The 19,457-nt window shown below is 46.4% G+C and overlaps 1 protein-coding gene across 2 annotated transcripts in view; it reads left to right on the plus strand.

Annotated features, from left to right (window-relative positions):
* Positions 1–1,360: 1,360 nt before the first annotated feature.
* Positions 1,361–19,457, plus strand: part of BMAL1 (basic helix-loop-helix ARNT like 1) — a 51,328-nt gene continuing 33,231 nt past the window's right edge. For both annotated transcript variants that reach the window (XM_063438404.1, XM_063438405.1), the window contains exon 1: positions 1,361–1,444. The gene's annotated coding sequence lies outside the window, so the exon portion shown is untranslated. The remainder of the gene's footprint in view (positions 1,445–19,457) is intronic.

The following is a 19,457-nucleotide window of genomic DNA, read 5'->3' on the forward strand; positions in this document are numbered from 1 at the left end:
TAGCTGAGCTTACTAGCCATATGGTTAAACTAGCGCATGTGCCTACTCAGGTATGGAAAGGGTATAATCCAAGTAGTTGGTTTGGTAGCTGGTATGAGTGGTTTGGAGGGCTTAAGGCAGTGGTAGGTGGAGTCCTACTGATTTTAATGTTGTGTCTACTCCTGCCGTGTCTTATACCCTTAGTAGTTAGGTCTGTGCAAAGCCTGATAGAAAATATAGCAGAGAGGAAGGCTGCTGCACAGATAATGGCAATTTATAAATATGAGGCTCTAGATCAGGGAGAACCAATGCAGGAAGATGAGTGTTGAAGATTCACATCATAAGATAAGTCTGGTCTGGTTCAAGGTAACTTGCGGTGTATGCAAACTAAGGTTAAGTGATGCCTCAGTAATTGTGAAATATCAAGAGGCATCAAAGGGGGGAATGTGGTGGAATCTCGGTAAAAATAAATTTAGTAGGCCGAGATTACCACGTGGCATGTGTACGTGCATATGCTGACGTATCGATCAGTTGGTTGCACGAGGCAAGATACGATCAGTAGTGTACGGAGCATGTGCAAGAATACAGGATGTAGTATTCCCCTCCTCCATTGTGCTGGACAAGCCATGCGGTCAAGCAGGAAGTTAATTCTTATTTGTATTGATTGGTTAAGAGAATGTGCGGGTGGAGCTTAATATGGGAGGAGTTATGTGTCTATATAAGGAGCCTGCACTATTGTCCGGGGCTCAGAACTTGCTGTATTTTGGTGACGTTAGTCCCTCTGAGTCCCGATCGGTGATCCAATAAAGAATCTCTTCCTTCCTGAAGAAACCTGTGTCCATCTCTCTGTGCTTCGCTTCCGTCAGTTTCTCCGGTATCAGAAGCTGTCCTTGGGCAGCAGGCAGGGTATATCCCTGTTTGCAGATCTTTGTGTGTATGGAATCAGTCTGGGAGATGGAGATAAAGCAAGGTATTAGTTTGAGGAGCCAAAGCAATGGGTACTTGTAGGTATAATGCCACCAGCCAGTGCACACATAATACTGTCTGTTTTTTTTTTTTTTTTTACTTTTTTATTTATTTATTATAAAGGAATCCATGAAGCATGCGGCTGACAGACCATTCCTGTCACATAACAAGCCTCGCCACATCCAACATGGCAGATGGAGGTCCCCAACCTGCCTGCTCGCCCCTCCCTCTTGCTCTTGTTTTCGGCGTTTCCTATTGGCGGAGAGTGGGCGTGACGCAGCGGGGAGGGCGCTAGCTGTTGAGTCGTTGCCTGTTGGATGTGTGCGGCGAGAGAGCTCTCTGATTGGCTGGCACTGACACCTGGGGAGCCGGCTCTGCTGATTGGCTGGAAAGTAGGTTAGTGGTGCGACATTTAGTGAGGGCAGAAAGTAGGTCAGTGACGGCGGCTCCTGCTGGAGGGCGAGTGCGAGCTCCTGGGCACAGAGTGCTGGTTCTGAGGGTGAGTGCGTGCTCCTGGGCACAGAGTGCTGGCTCTGAGGGTGAGTGCGTACTCCTGGGCACAGTGCTGGCTCTGAGGGTGAGTGCGTGCTCCTGGGCACAGTGCTGGCTCTGAGGGTGAGTGCGAGCTCCTGGGCACAGAGTGTTGGCTCTGAGGGTGAGTGCGAGCTCCTGGGCACAGAGTGCTGGCTCTGAGGGTGAGAGCGTGCTCCTGGGCACAGAGTGCTGGCTCTGAGGGTGAGTGCGTGCTCCTGGGCACAGAGTGCTGGCTCTGAGGGTGAGTGCGTGCTCCTGGGCACAGAGTGCTGGCTCTGAGGGTGAGTGCGTGCTCCTGGGCACAGAGTGCTGGCTCTGAGGGTGAGTGCGAGCTCCTGGGCACAGAGTGCTGGCTCTGAGGGTGAGTGCGAGCTCCTGGGCACAGAGTGCTGGCTCTGAGGGTGAGTGCGAGCTCCTGGGCACAGAGTGCTGGCTCTGAGGGTGAGTGCGAGCTCCTGGGCACAGAGTGCTGGCTCTGAGGGTGAGTGCGAGCTCCTGGGCACAGAGTGCTGGCTCTGAGGGTGAGTGCGTGCTCCTGGGCACAGAGTGCTCTCTCTGAGGGTGAGTGCGTGCTCCTGGGCACAGAGTGCTGGCTCTGAGGGTGAGTGCGTGCTCCTGGGCACAGAGTGCTGGCTCTGAGGGTGAGTGCGTGCTCCTGGGCACAGAGTGCTGGCTCTGAGGGTGAGTGCGTGCTCCTGGTCACAGATTGCTGGCTCTGAGGGTGAGTGCGTGCTCCTGGGCACAGATTGCTGGCTCTGAGGGTGAGTGCGTGCTCCTGGGCACAGAGTGCTGGCTCTGAGGGTGAGTGCGTGCTCCTGGGCACAGAGTGCTGGCTCTGAGGGCGAGTGCGTGCGAGCTCCTGGGCAAAGAGTGCTGGCTCTGAGGGCGAGTGCGTGCGAGCTCCTGGGCAAAGAGTGCTGGCTCTGAGGGCGAGTGCGAGCTCTTGGGCTCAGAATGCTGGCTGTGAGGGCGAGTGCGAGCTCTTGGGCTCAGAATGCTGGCTGTGAGGGCGAGTGCGAGCTCTTGGGCTCAGAATGCTGGCTGTGAGGGCGAGTGCGAGCTCTTGGGCTCAGAATGCTGGCTGTGAGGGCGAGTGCGAGCTCTTGGGCTCAGAATGCTGGCTGTGAGGGCGAGTGCGAGCTCTTGGGCTCAGAATGCTGGCGGCGAGTGCGAGCTCTTGGGCTCAGAATGCTGGCGGCGAGTGCGAGCTCTTGGGCTCAGAATGCTGGCGGCGAGTGCGAGCTCTTGGGCTCAGAATGCTGGCGGCGAGTGCGAGCTCTTGGGCTCAGAATGCTGGCGGCGAGTGCGAGCTCTTGGGCTCAGAATGCTGGCGGCGAGTGCGAGCTCTTGGGCTCAGAATGCTGGCGGCGAGTGCGAGCTCTTGGGCTCAGAATGCTGGCGGCGAGTGCGAGCTCTTGGGCTCAGAATGCTGGCGGCGAGTGCGAGCTCTTGGACTCAGAATGCTGGCGGCGAGTGCGAGCTTTTGGGCTCAGAATGCTGGCGGCGAGTGCGAGCTCTTGGGCTCAGAATGCTGGCGGCGAGTGCGAGCTCTTGGGCTCAGAATGCTGGCGGCGAGTGCGAGCTTTTGGGCTCAGAATGCTGGCGGCGAGTGCGAGCTCTTGGGCTCAGAATGCTGGCGGCGAGTGCGAGCTCTTGGGCTCAGAATGCTGGCGGCGAGTGCGAGCTCTTGGGCTCAGAATGCTGGCGGCGAGTGCGAGCTCTTGGGCTCAGAATGCTGGCGGCGAGTGCGAGCTCTTGGGCTCAGAATGCTGGCGGCGAGTGCGAGCTCTTGGGCTCAGAATGCTGGCGGCGAGTGCGAGCTCTTGGGCTCAGAATGCTGGCGGCGAGTGCGAGCTCTTGGGCTCAGAATGCTGGCGGCGAGTGCGAGCTCTTGGGCTCAGAATGCTGGCGGCGAGTGCGAGCTCTTGGGCTCAGAATGCTGGCGGCGAGTGCGAGCTCTGAGGGTGAGTGCGTGCTCCTGGGCACAGAGTGCTGGCTCTGAGGGTGAGTGCGAGCTCCTGGGCACAGAGTGCTGGCTCTGAGGGTGAGTGCGTGCTCCTGGGCACAGAGTGCTGGCTCTGAGGGTGAGTGCGTGCTCCTGGGCACAGAGTGCTGGCTCTGAGGGTGAGTGCGTGCTCCTGGGCACAGAGTGCTGGCTCTGAGGGTGAGTGCGTGCTCCTGGGCACAGAGTGCTGGCTCTGAGGGTGAGTGCGTGCTCCTGGGCACAGAGTGCTGGCTCTGAGGGTGAGTGCGTGCTCCTGGGCACAGAGTGCTGGCTCTGAGGGTGAGTGCGAGCTCCTGGGCACAGAGTGCTGGCTCTGAGGGTGAGTGCGAGCTCCTGGGCACAGAGTGCTGGCTCTGAGGGTGAGTGCGAGCTCCTGGGCACAGAGTGCTGGCTCTGAGGGTGAGTGCGAGCTCCTGGGCACAGAGTGCTGGCTCTGAGGGTGAGTGCGAGCTCCTGGGCACAGAGTGCTGGCTCTGAGGGTGAGTGCGAGCTCCTGGGCACAGAGTGCTGGCTCTGAGGGTGAGTGCGAGCTCCTGGGCACAGAGTGCTGGCTCTGAGGGTGAGTGCGAGCTCCTGGGCACAGAGTGCTGGCTCTGAGGGTGAGTGCGTGCTCCTGGGCACAGAGTGCTGGCTCTGAGGGTGAGTGCGTGCTCCTGGGCACAGAGTGCTGGCTCTGAGGGTGAGTGCGAGCTCCTGGGCACAGAGTGCTGGCTCTGAGGGTGAGTGCGAGCTCCTGGGCACAGAGTGCTGGCTCTGAGGGTGAGTGCGAGCTCCTGGGCACAGAGTGCTGGCTCTGAGGGTGAGTGCGAGCTCCTGGGCACAGAGTGCTGGCTCTGAGGGTGAGTGCGAGCTCCTGGGCACAGAGTGCTGGCTCTGAGGGTGAGTGCGTGCTCCTGGGCACAGAGTGCTGGCTCTGAGGGTGAGTGCGAGCTCCTGGGCACAGAGTGCTGGCTCTGAGGGTGAGTGCGAGCTCCTGGGCACAGAGTGCTGGCTCTGAGGGTGAGTGCGAGCTCCTGGGCACAGAGTGCTGGCTCTGAGGGTGAGTGCGAGCTCCTGGGCACAGATTGCTGGCTCTGAGGGTGAGTGCGAGCTCCTGGGCACAGAGTGCTGGCTCTGAGGGTGAGTGCGTGCTCCTGGGCACAGAGTGCTGGCTCTGAGGGTGAGTGCGTGCTCCTGGGCACAGAGTGCTGGCTCTGAGGGTGAGTGCGAGCTCCTGGGCACAGAGTGCTGGCTCTGAGGGTGAGTGCGAGCTCCTGGGCACAGAGTGCTGGCTCTGAGGGTGAGTGCGAGCTCCTGGGCACAGAGTGCTGGCTCTGAGGGTGAGTGCGAGCTCCTGGGCACAGAGTGCTGGCTCTGAGGGTGAGTGCGAGCTCCTGGGCACAGAGTGCTGGCTCTGAGGGTGAGTGCGAGCTCCTGGGCACAGAGTGCTGGCTCTGAGGGTGAGTGCGAGCTCCTGGGCACAGAGTGCTGGCTCTGAGGGTGAGTGCGAGCTCCTGGGCACAGAGTGCTGGCTCTGAGGGTGAGTGCGAGCTCCTGGGCACAGAGTGCTGGCTCTGAGGGTGAGTGCGAGCTCCTGGGCACAGAGTGCTGGCTCTGAGGGTGAGTGCGTGCTCCTGGGCACAGAGTGCTGGCTCTGAGGGTGAGTGCGTGCTCCTGGGCACAGAGTGCTGGCTCTGAGGGTGAGTGCGTGCTCCTGGGCACAGAGTGCTGGCTCTGAGGGTGAGTGCGTGCTCCTGGGCACAGAGTGCTGGCTCTGAGGGTGAGTGCGTGCTCCTGGGCACAGAGTGCTGGCTCTGAGGGTGAGTGCGTGCTCCTGGGCACAGAGTGCTGGCTCTGAGGGTGAGTGCGTGCTCCTGGGCACAGAGTGCTGGCTCTGAGGGTGAGTGCGTGCTCCTGGGCACAGAGTGCTGGCTCTGAGGGTGAGTGCGTGCTCCTGGGCACAGAGTGCTGGCTCTGAGGGTGAGTGCGTGCTCCTGGGCACAGAGTGCTGGCTCTGAGGGTGAGTGCGAGCTCTTGGGCTCAGAATGCTGGCTGTGAGGGTGAGTGCGAGCTCTTGGGCTCAGAATGCTGGCTGTGAGGGCGAGTGCGAGCTCTTGGGCTCAGAATGCTGGCTGTGAGGGCGAGTGCGAGCTCTTGGGCTCAGAATGCTGGCTGTGAGGGCGAGTGCGAGCTCTTGGGCTCAGAATGCTGGCTGTGAGGGCGAGTGCGAGCTCTTGGGCTCAGAATGCTGGCTGTGAGGGCGAGTGCGAGCTCTTGGGCTCAGAATGCTGGCTGTGAGGGCGAGTGCGAGCTCTTGGGCTCAGAATGCTGGCTGTGAGGGCGAGTGCGAGCTCTTGGGCTCAGAATGCTGGCTGTGAGGGCGAGTGCGAGCTCTTGGGCTCAGAATGCTGGCGGCGAGTGCGAGCTCTTGGGCTCAGAATGCTGGCGGCGAGTGCGAGCTCTTGGGCTCAGAATGCTGGCGGCGAGTGCGAGCTCTTGGGCTCAGAATGCTGGCGGCGAGTGCGAGCTCTTGGGCTCAGAATGCTGGCGGCGAGTGCGAGCTCTTGGGCTCAGAATGCTGGCGGCGAGTGCGAGCTCTTGGGCTCAGAATGCTGGCGGCGAGTGCGAGCTCTTGGGCTCAGAATGCTGGCGGCGAGTGCGAGCTCTTGGGCTCAGAATGCTGGCGGCGAGTGCGAGCTCTTGGGCTCAGAATGCTGGCGGCGAGTGCGAGCTCTTGGGCTCAGAATGCTGGCGGCGAGTGCGAGCTCTTGGGCTCAGAATGCTGGCTGTGAGGGCGAGTGCGAGCTCTTGGGCTCAGAATGCTGGCTCTGACTGCAAGCTCCTGGGCTCAGAATGCTGGCTCTGAGGGTGAGTGCGAGCTCCTGGGCTCAGAATGCTGGCTCTGAGGGTGACAGCTGAGTTCATATGGCCCCTGGGATTGGGGCACTAAGTGATCATTATGGTATTGGGGGGGCTGCATGACTGGGACCACAACAACTGACAGGATCTCTAGGGCCTCTGCAGTCCCGTTTTGTGTGTTCTTGTTTTTTGTGGTCCTGCTAATGTGTTCTGCTATTTGGAGGTCTTTACTGTGTGCTTTGATTTTAAGGGGAATTAATTATATCCCACTTTTTTGTTGTGGTCTTATTATGTCACTATTTATTTTTTGTAATTTTTTTTTATGTATTTATTTTTATTATGCGTGTAAAAAGATAATTGACAGAGCAATAAGGAAGAATAATAACCCCCTAAGAGGTGTTAACTGGCTGCAGTCTGAAGTGGTGATGGTCAGCAGATTCTCAGTAAGCACACAGACAAGGTTATTACCTAAATAAGGAATTCTTCAGCTCGGCTGTTTTGCCAGCATGGCCTGAATTAGAAAATTCTATTTGGTATTCCTGGCAATTCACATGAATGACCTTGTTTGTTTGTTTTCCATGAAACTCCATAGTGGAGCAAATTAAAATCCGAACTGCAAAATTTAGCCAAAAGCCGTGGGTCGAAAAAAAAAAAAAAAAAAAAATCCAGTTTCACTATCGTCACAACTTGGGTATTTTGGCTACATTTTTGCTGTTCAGATTTGAATACACTTCAATTCAGAGTTTATTGAATAAACCTGTCAGAGTTATTTACTAAAGTCAGAATTTAAAATTTAAGGTTAAAATAGCCAAAGTGAACGCATAGTCTTGACCTTAAATTTTGAAATTAACTTTTAATCTGACTTTACTGAATAACCCTGTATGTATGTGAATTGAACTGTAATATCTCCTCATATTAGTGAACAATTCCCAATATGTTGCCTGGTTTTGGGAGGGTGTCCTTAATATGTCACCTGCTAGTTTGGGTGTCTTTAATATTTGGGAACATATCAGATGTCCTTAATATGTCTTCTTGTGTTCTAAGGACCTTATTTTGTCCTGTGGAATTTCAGTGTTGTTAATATTCCATTCTTTATTTTAGGAATTCTTATTCTAATTTTCCAGCTAGTTGAGTTGTTTATAAGTCCAGACGTGTAGATTGCATGCTTTTAAAGTCAAGTACCTACCTGTATTTGTTGTGGTTTTCTGCATTATTGCAGCCATCATCTATGAACTTACTGAGGTTTTGTATGTCAGGTGCTAATTATAATCCCAGAAACAACCTCTATTGAATATTTCTGTATTGGCGTAAAACATTTAGAATTTACATGCATTTCCAAAAATTAATTTGTGGTTAACTTTTGATACTTTTTTATGGCTTCTGACATACAGATACTTAAAGGAACACTTCAAGCACCATAACTACTACAACACTCTGTAGTGGTTATGGTGCCAGGAGGGCCTATGCACTCCCCATTTTAAGTAGTCAAACCATTTTAGAACAACTTGACTTCTGCACTGCCTAGTTTAAATCCGACACAGGACTTCTGGCTCTTCGTTGGAAGTAGTCAAGACATGGAGTGGCGTGCGGCAGACACCAGGCAAACTGTTCTCAAGCTTTTGATACTTGTCTAATTCCAGCACCAAGGTCTCTCGGCACTGGATCGCTCTCTGCTTCCTCAGACGTTTGCATGATCCGGGATCCAATTTCGCAAGCACAGAGTGCGCATCAGGCCTTTCCCATACGAAAGCATTGAATCAATGCATTCCTACGGGTGATTTTAAGACACTGGACATTTTCTTACAAAGCGCGAGGATGTCCAGCATAGTTTCATAGAGATAAACTGTATAAATCGACAAAGCGCCTCTAGTGGCTGTTTGGTAAAGAGCCACTAGAAGCAGTCTTAACCGTGCAATATAAACATTGCCATTTCTCTGAAAGTTTGGGTCTGGGTGCCTATAGCATAATTTTAACCTTCAACTGACAGAGTAGATGGCGAATACATATGCTATTTCTTCATATCAGGTCTGCCTACAATCTCACTTTGGTGTACTATATGGCTATTTTCCCTTCTTCTAAATCTTAATAACAAGATGCATTGTTTCATCTAGATATTTGATTTAATACCTAAACTGGGAAAGATGGATGACTGCAAGTTTTGGGCCAAAATATGCAATCTTGAAACACAGGCTGACAGTTTTACTCTAAACAGTGAATTGCCAGGAATTGGCCAAGAAAATGCAAATATCTGCTTAACTAGCAGAAAAATAACGGAGTTGGATAATTAATAAAACTTTGAATATTTAGGCCCAATATCTTCCTGGTTAGTTCCTGACCATTTACAATTTATCAAATAATCATGATGGTTGAGTTGGAAAATTTCCACTTTATTTTTTGACTTTCTGAAGTTAATTTTGTTGTTTCTTTATAATTCAGTGAGTATACCCAACATGTGTTCACTAAACTGTGTATTAAGCAGGGAATTAAGTCTAGGCCAAAGTAGCTGTGTCTGAAACAACCTAACCCTGCCTTGAGGATATTTCCAAATCGGCTATTTTGCCTACTGCTAATGATTCTCCTTTCAGTGACTAGATTATATATATATATATATATTTATTTTAATATTGCTGTGTTCCTCAGGACTTTGAGAAGCAACCAATCGCCTGCATTTAGAAAGCAGTTTATTTTGGTGTTTTTTGTAATCTCATTTTAAAAGGTAGGACCGCAACCTTAGAGTCCCGTTTCTTAACTATTGAGAAGCATTCACGGCGTTTGGCAGCAGCATGCATTGCGTAAAGGTGCTGAATGTGAAGAGTTTCAATAGCTGATGTTCTTTAGGTAAGAAACAGCCCTAGTGGTTTACAGTCGGACGTCCCCTAGCGGCGTGTTCTTGGTATAATGAAACTTTTTTTGGTGCACCAAAACCACTTTAAGATGCACGTTGAGTGTCCTTTTTATGTATACTGTCCTTGGACACAGTTACAAATCCCCAGTTCCTGATAACCTGTTTTTAAATTTTTTTTTTTTCTTCTTCTGATTTTCCCAGAAGGATTAGGCTGCGAGAATCATGTTTCAGTGTTGAAATCATTTCATGGAGTATGCATAAGGCACAGCTTGCACCCCTCTGTGGAGTCCTAGTTGGGAAAACTGACCAGTTCTCAGCAGGTGGTACCCCTATGGCTTTTAATATTTAGTGCTTTCTCTTCTCCACATTCTGCTGTATAGTTATATCATTTCACAATGCTGTCATTTCCTGGTCCTGCAATTTTCAAGTTCTGAGTCTCTTAATGGAAAGAGCTGAAGCTGGTTGCTGATGATGCTTTGCTTAATTTGTTAATTTCGTGCACGCTATAAGATCGAGCTCTTCCCCTGTAATTGCCATTTTATCTTGACACATTCATATCTGATGTGGCATATCAGGGGTCCTGTAAATTCATCCTATTAGTGACTAAGAGCTTAAAGACCTCCCAGGCTGCTGTCTCTGAGTAGCCCATGCTTTTTCAAACATTTAGGTCAGTGGGTTAATATGAGACAGACTGAGAGAGGCACAACCAATGGCTGTAAGAGCCGTCATGGTGTATGCCTGTGTGTTTCTGTGGGAGACGAACTGATGAAAAATATCTGTAGCTTTTAAACTGCTTCCTTCAACTGTGTTCTCCTCTGCGAAAAAATGAGTCATTGTATTTGAAACGTAACTGCGTTTACTGTGACGATCGGTATGCTTTTAGAAGCTGTGCCTTTTTTTAATTTTGCGCGTGATAGAAGACCATTATTAAAGGGATTGTGACTCAGTGTTTCTCTTTTTAGTAACTGAAAGCTGGTGCAAGTAGGAGTTACTTCTGGTGTTTTGTTGTAACCCTTCGTGTACCAGAAAAGCATCCTTCCTGATAACCTAGAGGGTTATTCGGTTAGGATGGGAGATGAAGCCGCTGCGGATTCGCAAACTGCATGTGGAAAATTAATTTTGTTTTCTCTGTTACTACGTAGAGTCTTGGAATGGCCATCCTGTCCTGCCCCTCAAAAACTGTTCCAGAACTACAAATCTCATACCGCACGGCCACACTCCATAGGTCACCTGTTGCTGTGTTGGCAGAATCTCAGCTGCTTTTCACCGTGTTGGGCTTTTTTGGCAAATCCTCAGATACCTGTAGTGTTATATTAGTAATGGATTTGTAAATCTGCCTTCTGGATACACCTGTCGCAGATGTGTTGCCAGAAAACATTTTGGCTTTTGTCAGACAAATTGGGGAGTCCCTTCTAGTGAGTCAATTTAATGCTATAAATCTTCTACAAATATGTAGGAGACCTACAACCAAACTCCTCTGTGAAGAGGATTGTGCCTGCAATGACGACCTCAGAATATTAATTTGCGGTATGGCTTGCCAATTACTACCTGTAATATGCTATCCAGCAATGGGTACCTACTCCTGTAGTATGCAGTGTTCCATTTACGAGATCTGCTTGCTTCCTCTCTAAAAACTGAGGGTGACCTCATTTTAAGCCTAGGTTAATGAACGAGAACGTGACTGCCATTCTCACACACCAGGATCATTGTTTGTAATACGTGTTCAAATGGGGTAGGGGTTGTCTTTAGTTTTATTTTTCTGTTGCATCAATTATAATAATCTGTCTGGACAGAAAACATTGCAACATTATCCCTCTGAAAGTTCAGCCATGTTTTAGATAGACTAGGTTTGTCCAAATCCATGGGAATCTTGCAAACTTAAAATCGATTTATTTATAAAATATTTTACCAGGATGGATACATTGAAATTTCTCTCGTTTTCAAGTATGTCCTGGGTCCACGAAACATTGCATTGCTACAATGAAATGAATGAATGAATGAAGATAAAGGGGGTTTATCCATTAAACACAAAATTGTAATGTTTCTGCCACTGGCTTTTTAAGCCTACGTTTAGCAGTTTGCTTTGCAGTTCAATGCATTTTGTTTTTATTGTGAATAAATGCTATAGTTTTGTCATCTTAATACAGATGTATGGGCTGGATATTCCTATGTAATGTCAGAAACCTCTGTATGTAAATCCCAGTTTTGTTGTTTTTGAGCTGTGACGTGTGCTTCTAGTCCACATGGAACTGTAATTTACTGATTTATCCCGGGCTTTTCACTAAAGCAAGAATTCAAAAGCCATTTAAAATTCGAGATCAAAATAGATAAAGTGGAAAAGCCTTACATTTAAAATTCTCACTTTTTAGTATATATCCCTGCTTCATATAAAGGGGCAGGTGAAAATGAGGGGTCTCAAGGCATTTGATGAAGGCTGTTTGTGTGTGCATTAATCACATCAAAATCCAGCAATGATCCTCTCTCTGGTATTTGTATTTAAGCGAAACATTTTGGTAAACTGACTTCCTGAAAGACTACCATCCGAATCCCCCACAGTCTGTTTTACTAAATAAAGCCATGCTGTTTTAAGAGGTAGGAGATTACCTGTCTGACGTAATGTAATTCAGACTGGTAAAGCTCAATATGTTGGCTTGCATAATACAACTTCTGGTTTAATGGACAACCTTCACTGTCTTCCTTTACACATGTACATTGATACAGCTTCTGTTTTTTATGATCTTCTAATTTGTAACCATTAGAAAATTTGGTTTTGGTCTAAATGATGCATTCCAACATGTTAAATCCATTAAACATTTACTTTTCTCACGGTTATGGCTGTAAAAATAGCACTTCGCCTTGGTAATCTTTAATCTCTTTACTGGAAATCCGTTCCATGCTTCCACTACTCTTTTGGGGAAAAAAATATTTTGCTACGGTTGCCTGCTTGTTCCATCTTGGAATATGATATTCATTGCCCGGTATTCACAGTGAAAATAGTGCCTTTTAATCAAAATGTATTTCACCCGCTTGTTTTCTGGGTTTTGCATGTGTTTCACAGCTTTTGAGGACAAAAGGCTCAGAAAACGATTAACATCCATTTTTTTTTTTTTTTCATTTTATGTTACAAAGATGGATATGAAGTGGATGACGATATGACGATGAGTCATCTAGGTAGAACGGGTAAAATTCTAAGTATCTCTATGGGTGGCTTAGTTTGGTTGCAACATTATAAAATGGAAATTTATTGTGAATATTCTTTCACCCTTATTTCTTCAATTCTTTATTTTACTTGTGCATAGAGTAACAGATTTTTGCAGCGCCACAACAGCGGGTACTTTCACCCTTATTTCAATTACTCTTTACCCAGACCTAACCAGCGTCTCTTTTTTTTTTTTTTTTTAAATCTAACATTTTTTTTTTTCTGGACGCTGCAATGCCTAAATCACACCCTTAAATGAATGGAAAGCTGTCGTTTGTCGTAGGAGTTCAGCGTTCAGTTTTTGTAAACCAGATTAGAAAAGAGTGAAGTGAGACAGCATATAGGGGTTTCTCTTGTTATGTACAGATTACGGTAACATGTAGAACAAGCTCCTCATTATTTTTGTTTTCTAAAAAGTTATGTTGAAGTGTTTTTGGTAAAAGAGGTGTGTGTGTGTGTGTTATCTATCTATCTATCATATCTGTTGTTTGGGGGGTGGAGGTGGGGGGGGGGGTGGCAGTGAGGGGGGGAATAAATTGTAAGTAAATTCAATCTTTTACTTTATTTTGTGAATTATTCCTGAACAAAGATTTATCCTAAAATAATGTGTTCACAAATTACCCCAGGTTTGGAGGGGGGGGGGGGGGTGTGTAATTGACAAGAAAAAAAAGTAACCTCTAATTAATTATAATTTTTTTTTTCTTTCTTGAAACTATTCAGAACATTTTCCAATTATTAAAGAGTTAAATATGAAATCTTAACCTATCCAGTGCAAGATTCTAATACTCCATGGGTTGCTCTCCATTTTGTGTTCTTCAGCTTCAACTCTTGTGTGACACAATTAATATTGCTGTTTAAGCAGTTACCTGGCAACCAGCAGCAGTCGTGTGCCCTGAATAGTGATGAAGAGATGTTGGATGTACAAACCACAGTGTAAGAAAAACCGTCTGCTGGTTTAAAAGCCGCCTGATTTGCGTAATTAGCTCCATTACTCTGGTGGTCATACTTTTACCCCCGTTACTGTAATTGCTGGCTCGGCATCATGTGAAATATAGTCCACACAATGTGCGGACCCAATCCATAGTAGTGTTACAATCCAATCGTCTGCAGTGAAGCCCTCTAAGAATACCTTAAAGAGGAAAAACCCATGTTTCAGATAAAGATCCTGTTTTAACCAGCTCGAAAACGTGCCCGTTACTCAGATCGTTTAAGATTTTAAACACTATTTTGATGACATTAATCTGATATTCTGAAACGGCACAGCCTTTGTGTTGTAGGTTAATCCTCTAATCATGCAGGGTTCTTCAAACTCTTCCCCTGCAGATGTTGCTGAACCAGAACTCCCATGAATCTCTGGCCATCTATTTCAATTAAAGAATCATGGGAGTTATAGTTAAAGGAGCACTCGTTGTCCTGGCATTATGTAGTCCTTAGGTCCCCCTCATGGCCCCCATCCCGCTGGGCGTAAGGGGTTAAAACCCATTCTGCCACTTACCTTTCTCCAGCGCAAGGCTCTCTCGGCGCTGGGGAACTCTCCTCCTCCTGCCGACGTCTGCACCGCATGCGCATTCAAACCGCCCATAGGAAAGCATTACTCAATGCTTTCCTATGGACGTCAGTTTCTTCTCACGGTGATTTTCACAGTGAGCATCACGGAAGCGCCTCTAGCGGCTGTCAGTGAGACAGCCAATAGAGGCTAGATTAACCCTCGTTTTCAGCTGCAGGGTTAAAACTAGAGGGACCTGGCACCCAGACCACTTCATTGAGCTGAATTGGTCTGGGTGCCTATAGTGGTCCTTTAGGCAACATGTGGAGAGTCGAAGTTTGGAGAACTCTTCATATCATGCAGTGATATTGTCTCAAGGTTTACTCTTATTAAAGTGACACTATAGGCATCAAAACTACTTTAGCTTAATGAAGCAATTTTGGTGTGTCGATCATGCCTCTGAAGTTTCACAGCTCCATTCTATGCCGTTACGGGGGAATGCTTTCAATCAGATGTAACTTACTTTAAAAATTTGTATCTTCTGAGTAATTGCACTTTAATCACATACAGGAGGCTCCTGCAGAGTCAAGCACGCTATTAACAGAGCAGGTGATAAGAAATTCTAAATTAAACAGAATTTGCAATAAAGAGAGTGTAAACATTAGATGACTCTTTTTACAGGTGTTTAGGAAGGCTGTGCCTAGGGATGCATAAACAAAATGATTTAACTTCTAAATGGCTGATAATTGAGCAGTGAGGCTGCAAGGGCATGATCTATACACCAAAACTGCTTAATTACGCTAAATTTGTTTTAGTGACTATAGTGTTCCTATAATGAGGCCATTAGGGGAGGTCCTGAGACCAGAGGACTTGTGGACTCACTGGTCCTTTTATAATATGTTGGCTACGGAGCTTGGTGAATCCCCCTAGCCATTATATATCTGCTGCATACCTACCCCACCCTCCAAAGGAGAAATGGAATGAAGGATGAAACCTAAACATTGTATGAATATACTTGACCTCTTTTTTTTTTTTTTTTTGTGTGAGTTGGAGTAAACTGGGCAACTTGTCAACATCCACACTGTGAATGTTGTATTCTGGGAACGTTTGAAGAGCTGCAGTGTGTGTATATTTATATATTATGGCCTCAAATCCGTGCACAGATTTTGCTGTTTTTATAGTTCCCATTGTACGTGTGTCTGTCTGTCACACGTTCCTTTGTAGTGCAGCCTATAATTAATCACTTGCAAGGCTTTAATTCTGCTCTGTCCTCTTTAAATTTGCCGCACATTGTGCTCATCTTCACGGCAAATATACCGTTTGACTGCTGAAATATAATTTTCTGGACATCCTCTTTCTGTACTTCCCAGGGGGGAAATGTTAGTGATGTCGTAGCTTCCATTGTGTTACCTTGATTGGACTGCTTTGTCCTATCTGAAGTAGGTTAAGCTGTGTATAGCTGGTAGTTGAATTGTATGAGAACTTTTGTTGTTCTCCTGGACTCTCTCTGACTATACTGTATGGTATACCCTGGTACCAGCCACGCACTGACATATAGCAGTATGTTTTTACCGTATATCTGTGTTTCTACTCACTGGCAATGCTACAGAGAGTGGTACATGCTATTTTCCTTATTCTGGGTGGTTTGCCTGCTGGTGGGATATAACAGTCTGTCTGTCACTGGCTTTGGTAGTCTTAATGTCGGCTATATTCCATTTGTACATAGTATATATTTAATTATCTAGGTGTTGAGTAGAAATTGTGTTATTGTGGATCGTCTAATTAGGCTTGGTCCTTATCTGTTAGATAATGTCCTTTTTAAAGTGTTAATCCGTGTCTAGAGGATACAGACGTGACCTAGTTGGGAGGAAGGCCTATTGCCCTTTTTTGTCATTTATTGTTTCCAGTTACACAGATTTCATTTCTACATCTAACACTTTGTGACTTGTCCGATATTTAAATCAAGCCTGCTGAACGCCATACATAGCGTTTTTACCCTAGAATTGCATTCTCTTTTTAAAGTGCTTGTTTGACCGAAACCCTGGGGGTGAATCAATTGGTGGGTATGCTAAATAGTCGCTAAAGCCCGATACCATCAGATGTCAACTGATTGGAAGAATAGCAAATTCCCCAGAACTCACAGTTTGCAGAATAATCCACGTCTCTGTGACTCTTTTAAGGATCGATGCAAAAAGGTTCATTAACCTGTGCCAGTCCAGAATGAATAACCCGGTCTCTCTTTCCTGTAGCAACTACCGGTAATAAATTACAAGTAGATTGCATTAAAGTGGAGTTTGGTTACTGTTTGTTACTATGTATCATTCTTCAAATGCCTTGTGAAGCGGTTTTGCATGACTTTCTGTCACATTATGTGGTCCTCTTGATGTATCCAATAATTAAAGGACCACAGCTCAATGAAGTGGTCTGGATGCCAGATCACCCTAATTTTAACCATGCAGCTTTACCCTGCAGGGTTGATCCAGCTTCTAGTGGCTGTCTCCCTGACAGCCACTATAGGCGCTTCCGCGATTTACACTGAGTAAATTGCACTTATTTGATGCTGGAAGTCCTCACAGACCTCCAGCGTCAAATAAGATCCCCATAGGAAAGCATTGAGTAATGCTTTCCTATGGGCGGGTTTGAATGCATGCATACCTCTCGCCGTGAATGTGCATTAAGCTCCACTCGGGAGCTGACATCGATGGAGGAGGAGAGGTCACCAGCGCCGAGCGAGCCCAGCGCTTGATTAAGGTAAGCAAATAAATGGTTAACCGTTTGGGTGACTAGGGCTCTATAGCGTTGGGAATACATACATGTATTCCTAACGCTATGGTGTTCCTTTAAACAACATATATAGGAAATCAAGGGCATGCCAAACACCTTCTATATGAAAGGTAACGATTTAATTGCGGACAGAATAAAGAAATGTATAAGCACATACGCCTGCAAGAATGAGAGCTGTGCATTGATAAAGTATTTGGCCTGGTATGGACTTGGATATCTGTTTGGTGTGGCCACTAAATGACTCATGTTTTAATTTAAGTTCCAGTAAAGTTGGATCATCTCCAAATAGTATAGTACCCTCACAACTGCCATTATAGGGACTTGGTGTGAATTTTACCCCCAAAGCCTTTTAACACTCCACCTCCAGGGAACTGCGCCGATATCCTTGGTCCTTGGTTTTCCCCTTAAGTCCAAGTGTTAGGAAATGCTTACAGAGGGTAGGGAGAGATGATGAGAGGAAATAGTTGGAGGCGTTTTATAATTAAATTGCAGTAGTCCCCAATGCCACAAAGGATGACTACTTGCAGATCTACGACGACAGCCTGAACCAGCGGCCACCCTACAGCTCTTAGCCCACCATATTACTGGACGCACCTAGAAAAAGGCAGTTAAGTGTTGGGCAAGGCCGTCTTTTCTTATATTTTATTTCTGAATTTTTCCCCAGTTTAATATATATAATTTATTTTTATTTTTTTTATACTTGTTTGACACAAATCCCAGCATTTTCTTGCGCCCAATGGTTTATTAATAGTGTGTGTGTGTGTGTGGCTGCCCGTTTAATTGTCTGAACTCTATACCAGAGCTCTGTGTGATGGCCAGTACACCGGTAGGATATTGCAAACCCTATCAAATTAAATAAATCAAAAACAAATTTGATATTGTGTGTGTGTGTGTATCTGTATGTATGTATGTTTAACTGGCTGCTGCTGGAATAAATATTTATTTTTATTTGCTTCCGTGCAGAAGCTCAGCTTACGAATGATCTCTTACAGAATTAATGGCCGCTGTGTAGATTTTACACAGTGTAAAGAGGGGAAACCGGTTTTTGATTTGTGACCTTGAGTTTACTGAGTAGACACACGCCCTGGCAACACTGTTTTCTAGTGCGCCAACTAAAAGTGTGCCAGAAGCATTTTTGTTTTGTTATTCCTTTGCTCCCAGCACAGATGTCATAGCCAAACTAGACTCTGTGTGGGCACCCTACAATTGCAGCCTGGCTGTAGTTGTGTACAGTACGTTGCAAAACATTGGTGCACCTCTGTCTTACCAAGGGTTATGAACTTATTTAGCCAAGCCATCCAAATTAGCAGCGCACATTGGCTGGGCAGAGATTCGGAGGGGCAGTATTCATTTCCTGGTGTAAGTGGAAAAGTAAGCTTTTCCGGTGTAGCATTGTGACAGACACCGTTTCAATTGCCCTTCTTTCCTTCCTCGGGTGAATCCTTACTCACAGATCTGGGATGCAGTGTTACCATGTAACCACATCCCAATGCTCTGTTGGGATACCAAGATGTCACTGCTGTCACAACGCACACAGCCCATGGGGGTAAATCGCAGGACTCCTCCCATTACTTTTGGAGACACTGTGCCAGGTCCCATTTCTGTTTGACTGGCAGGCTGTGTTTGTTGAACCCTGATGTAGCACTCTTCATCTGAGAACGTCGGATAAACCTTAATTACTCAAATCCATTAACGTCGCCCATGCTTGTTAAATGCATCAACCCCAAAATAACTGCAGTTGTGGTGCTCAGGGCACCCATTGGTAAACCGGTAGTAAAAAAATAAAGAAAGAAAATGTTAATATTTCAGGTCTATACATTGACTCAAGTCATCCCTTTGTCACGACAATCTCTTTCAAGGATTTATTTTAAATTGTTTGTGCGTGAATGTGGGCGAGCGTTTAATTGTAGACTGTCATAAATAGTTACTTTATCTCCTCCTGGATCCATTCAGAAAACTATCAACAGGATTTGATGAATCTAGAGTAACACACTCACAGTATCTATCTGGAACAATCCAGGCTAGCGTTTAATAATGATCCAGAAATAATACCAGGCTATCTTCCTCTGGTATTATTAGATGTACAGTCACCTGGGGCCGGACCTATTCTTGGTGCAGACGCCTTCTGCTCAGAGGTTGATGCACCCAGAGAACTCCAGTAAACAGGATGTGATGGAATTATGCAACTTTATAAATACAACTATTATCAAGAAGTCGCCTGTATGCGTGGAACTACGGATCGCAGGGCCCACAACAGGTGAGTGATAAAATCTGGCTTCCAATTCCACTAAATTCAGAGTTATTCACTAAAGTGGGACTTGTCTGGAATTCAAATTGAAATAAAATCAATGGTGCAAAGTAGTCAAATTGGAAATATTTTCCAAGTCAGCAATGCTTCCAATTCTGCTAGTTTGGCCTTAAACATGAAATTCACTTTGATTCTTCCTTTAGTAAATAACCTGAATAATGTTAAACCCGTCCTGCTTGTTATTTGGGTAGCGAGTACAAAATCCCATAATGCTTTGTTGCAGAATAAAATGGGAGAGGTTTGAATGTCTGTAAAAACTATAAAAGTTCAATTTATATCAAAAAGCTAACCTCATGGGTGTAAGATGCAAACTTTATCAGTCTTATAAATGCATTTGCTGGCAGTGTATCCTAAACAATGTGTAAAATGAGTTTATTTACTAAACCGAGAATCAGAATGTTTAACCCCTTAAGGACACGACTTCTGGAATAAAAGGGAATCCTGACGGAATATTTCCGTCGTGTGTCCTTATGCGGATAAAAATAAGGAATTTATTTACTAAACCGAGAATTG

Source organism: Pelobates fuscus, chromosome 12 (assembly GCF_036172605.1).
Source record: "Pelobates fuscus isolate aPelFus1 chromosome 12, aPelFus1.pri, whole genome shotgun sequence".
Taxonomy (NCBI): domain Eukaryota; kingdom Metazoa; phylum Chordata; class Amphibia; order Anura; family Pelobatidae; genus Pelobates; species Pelobates fuscus.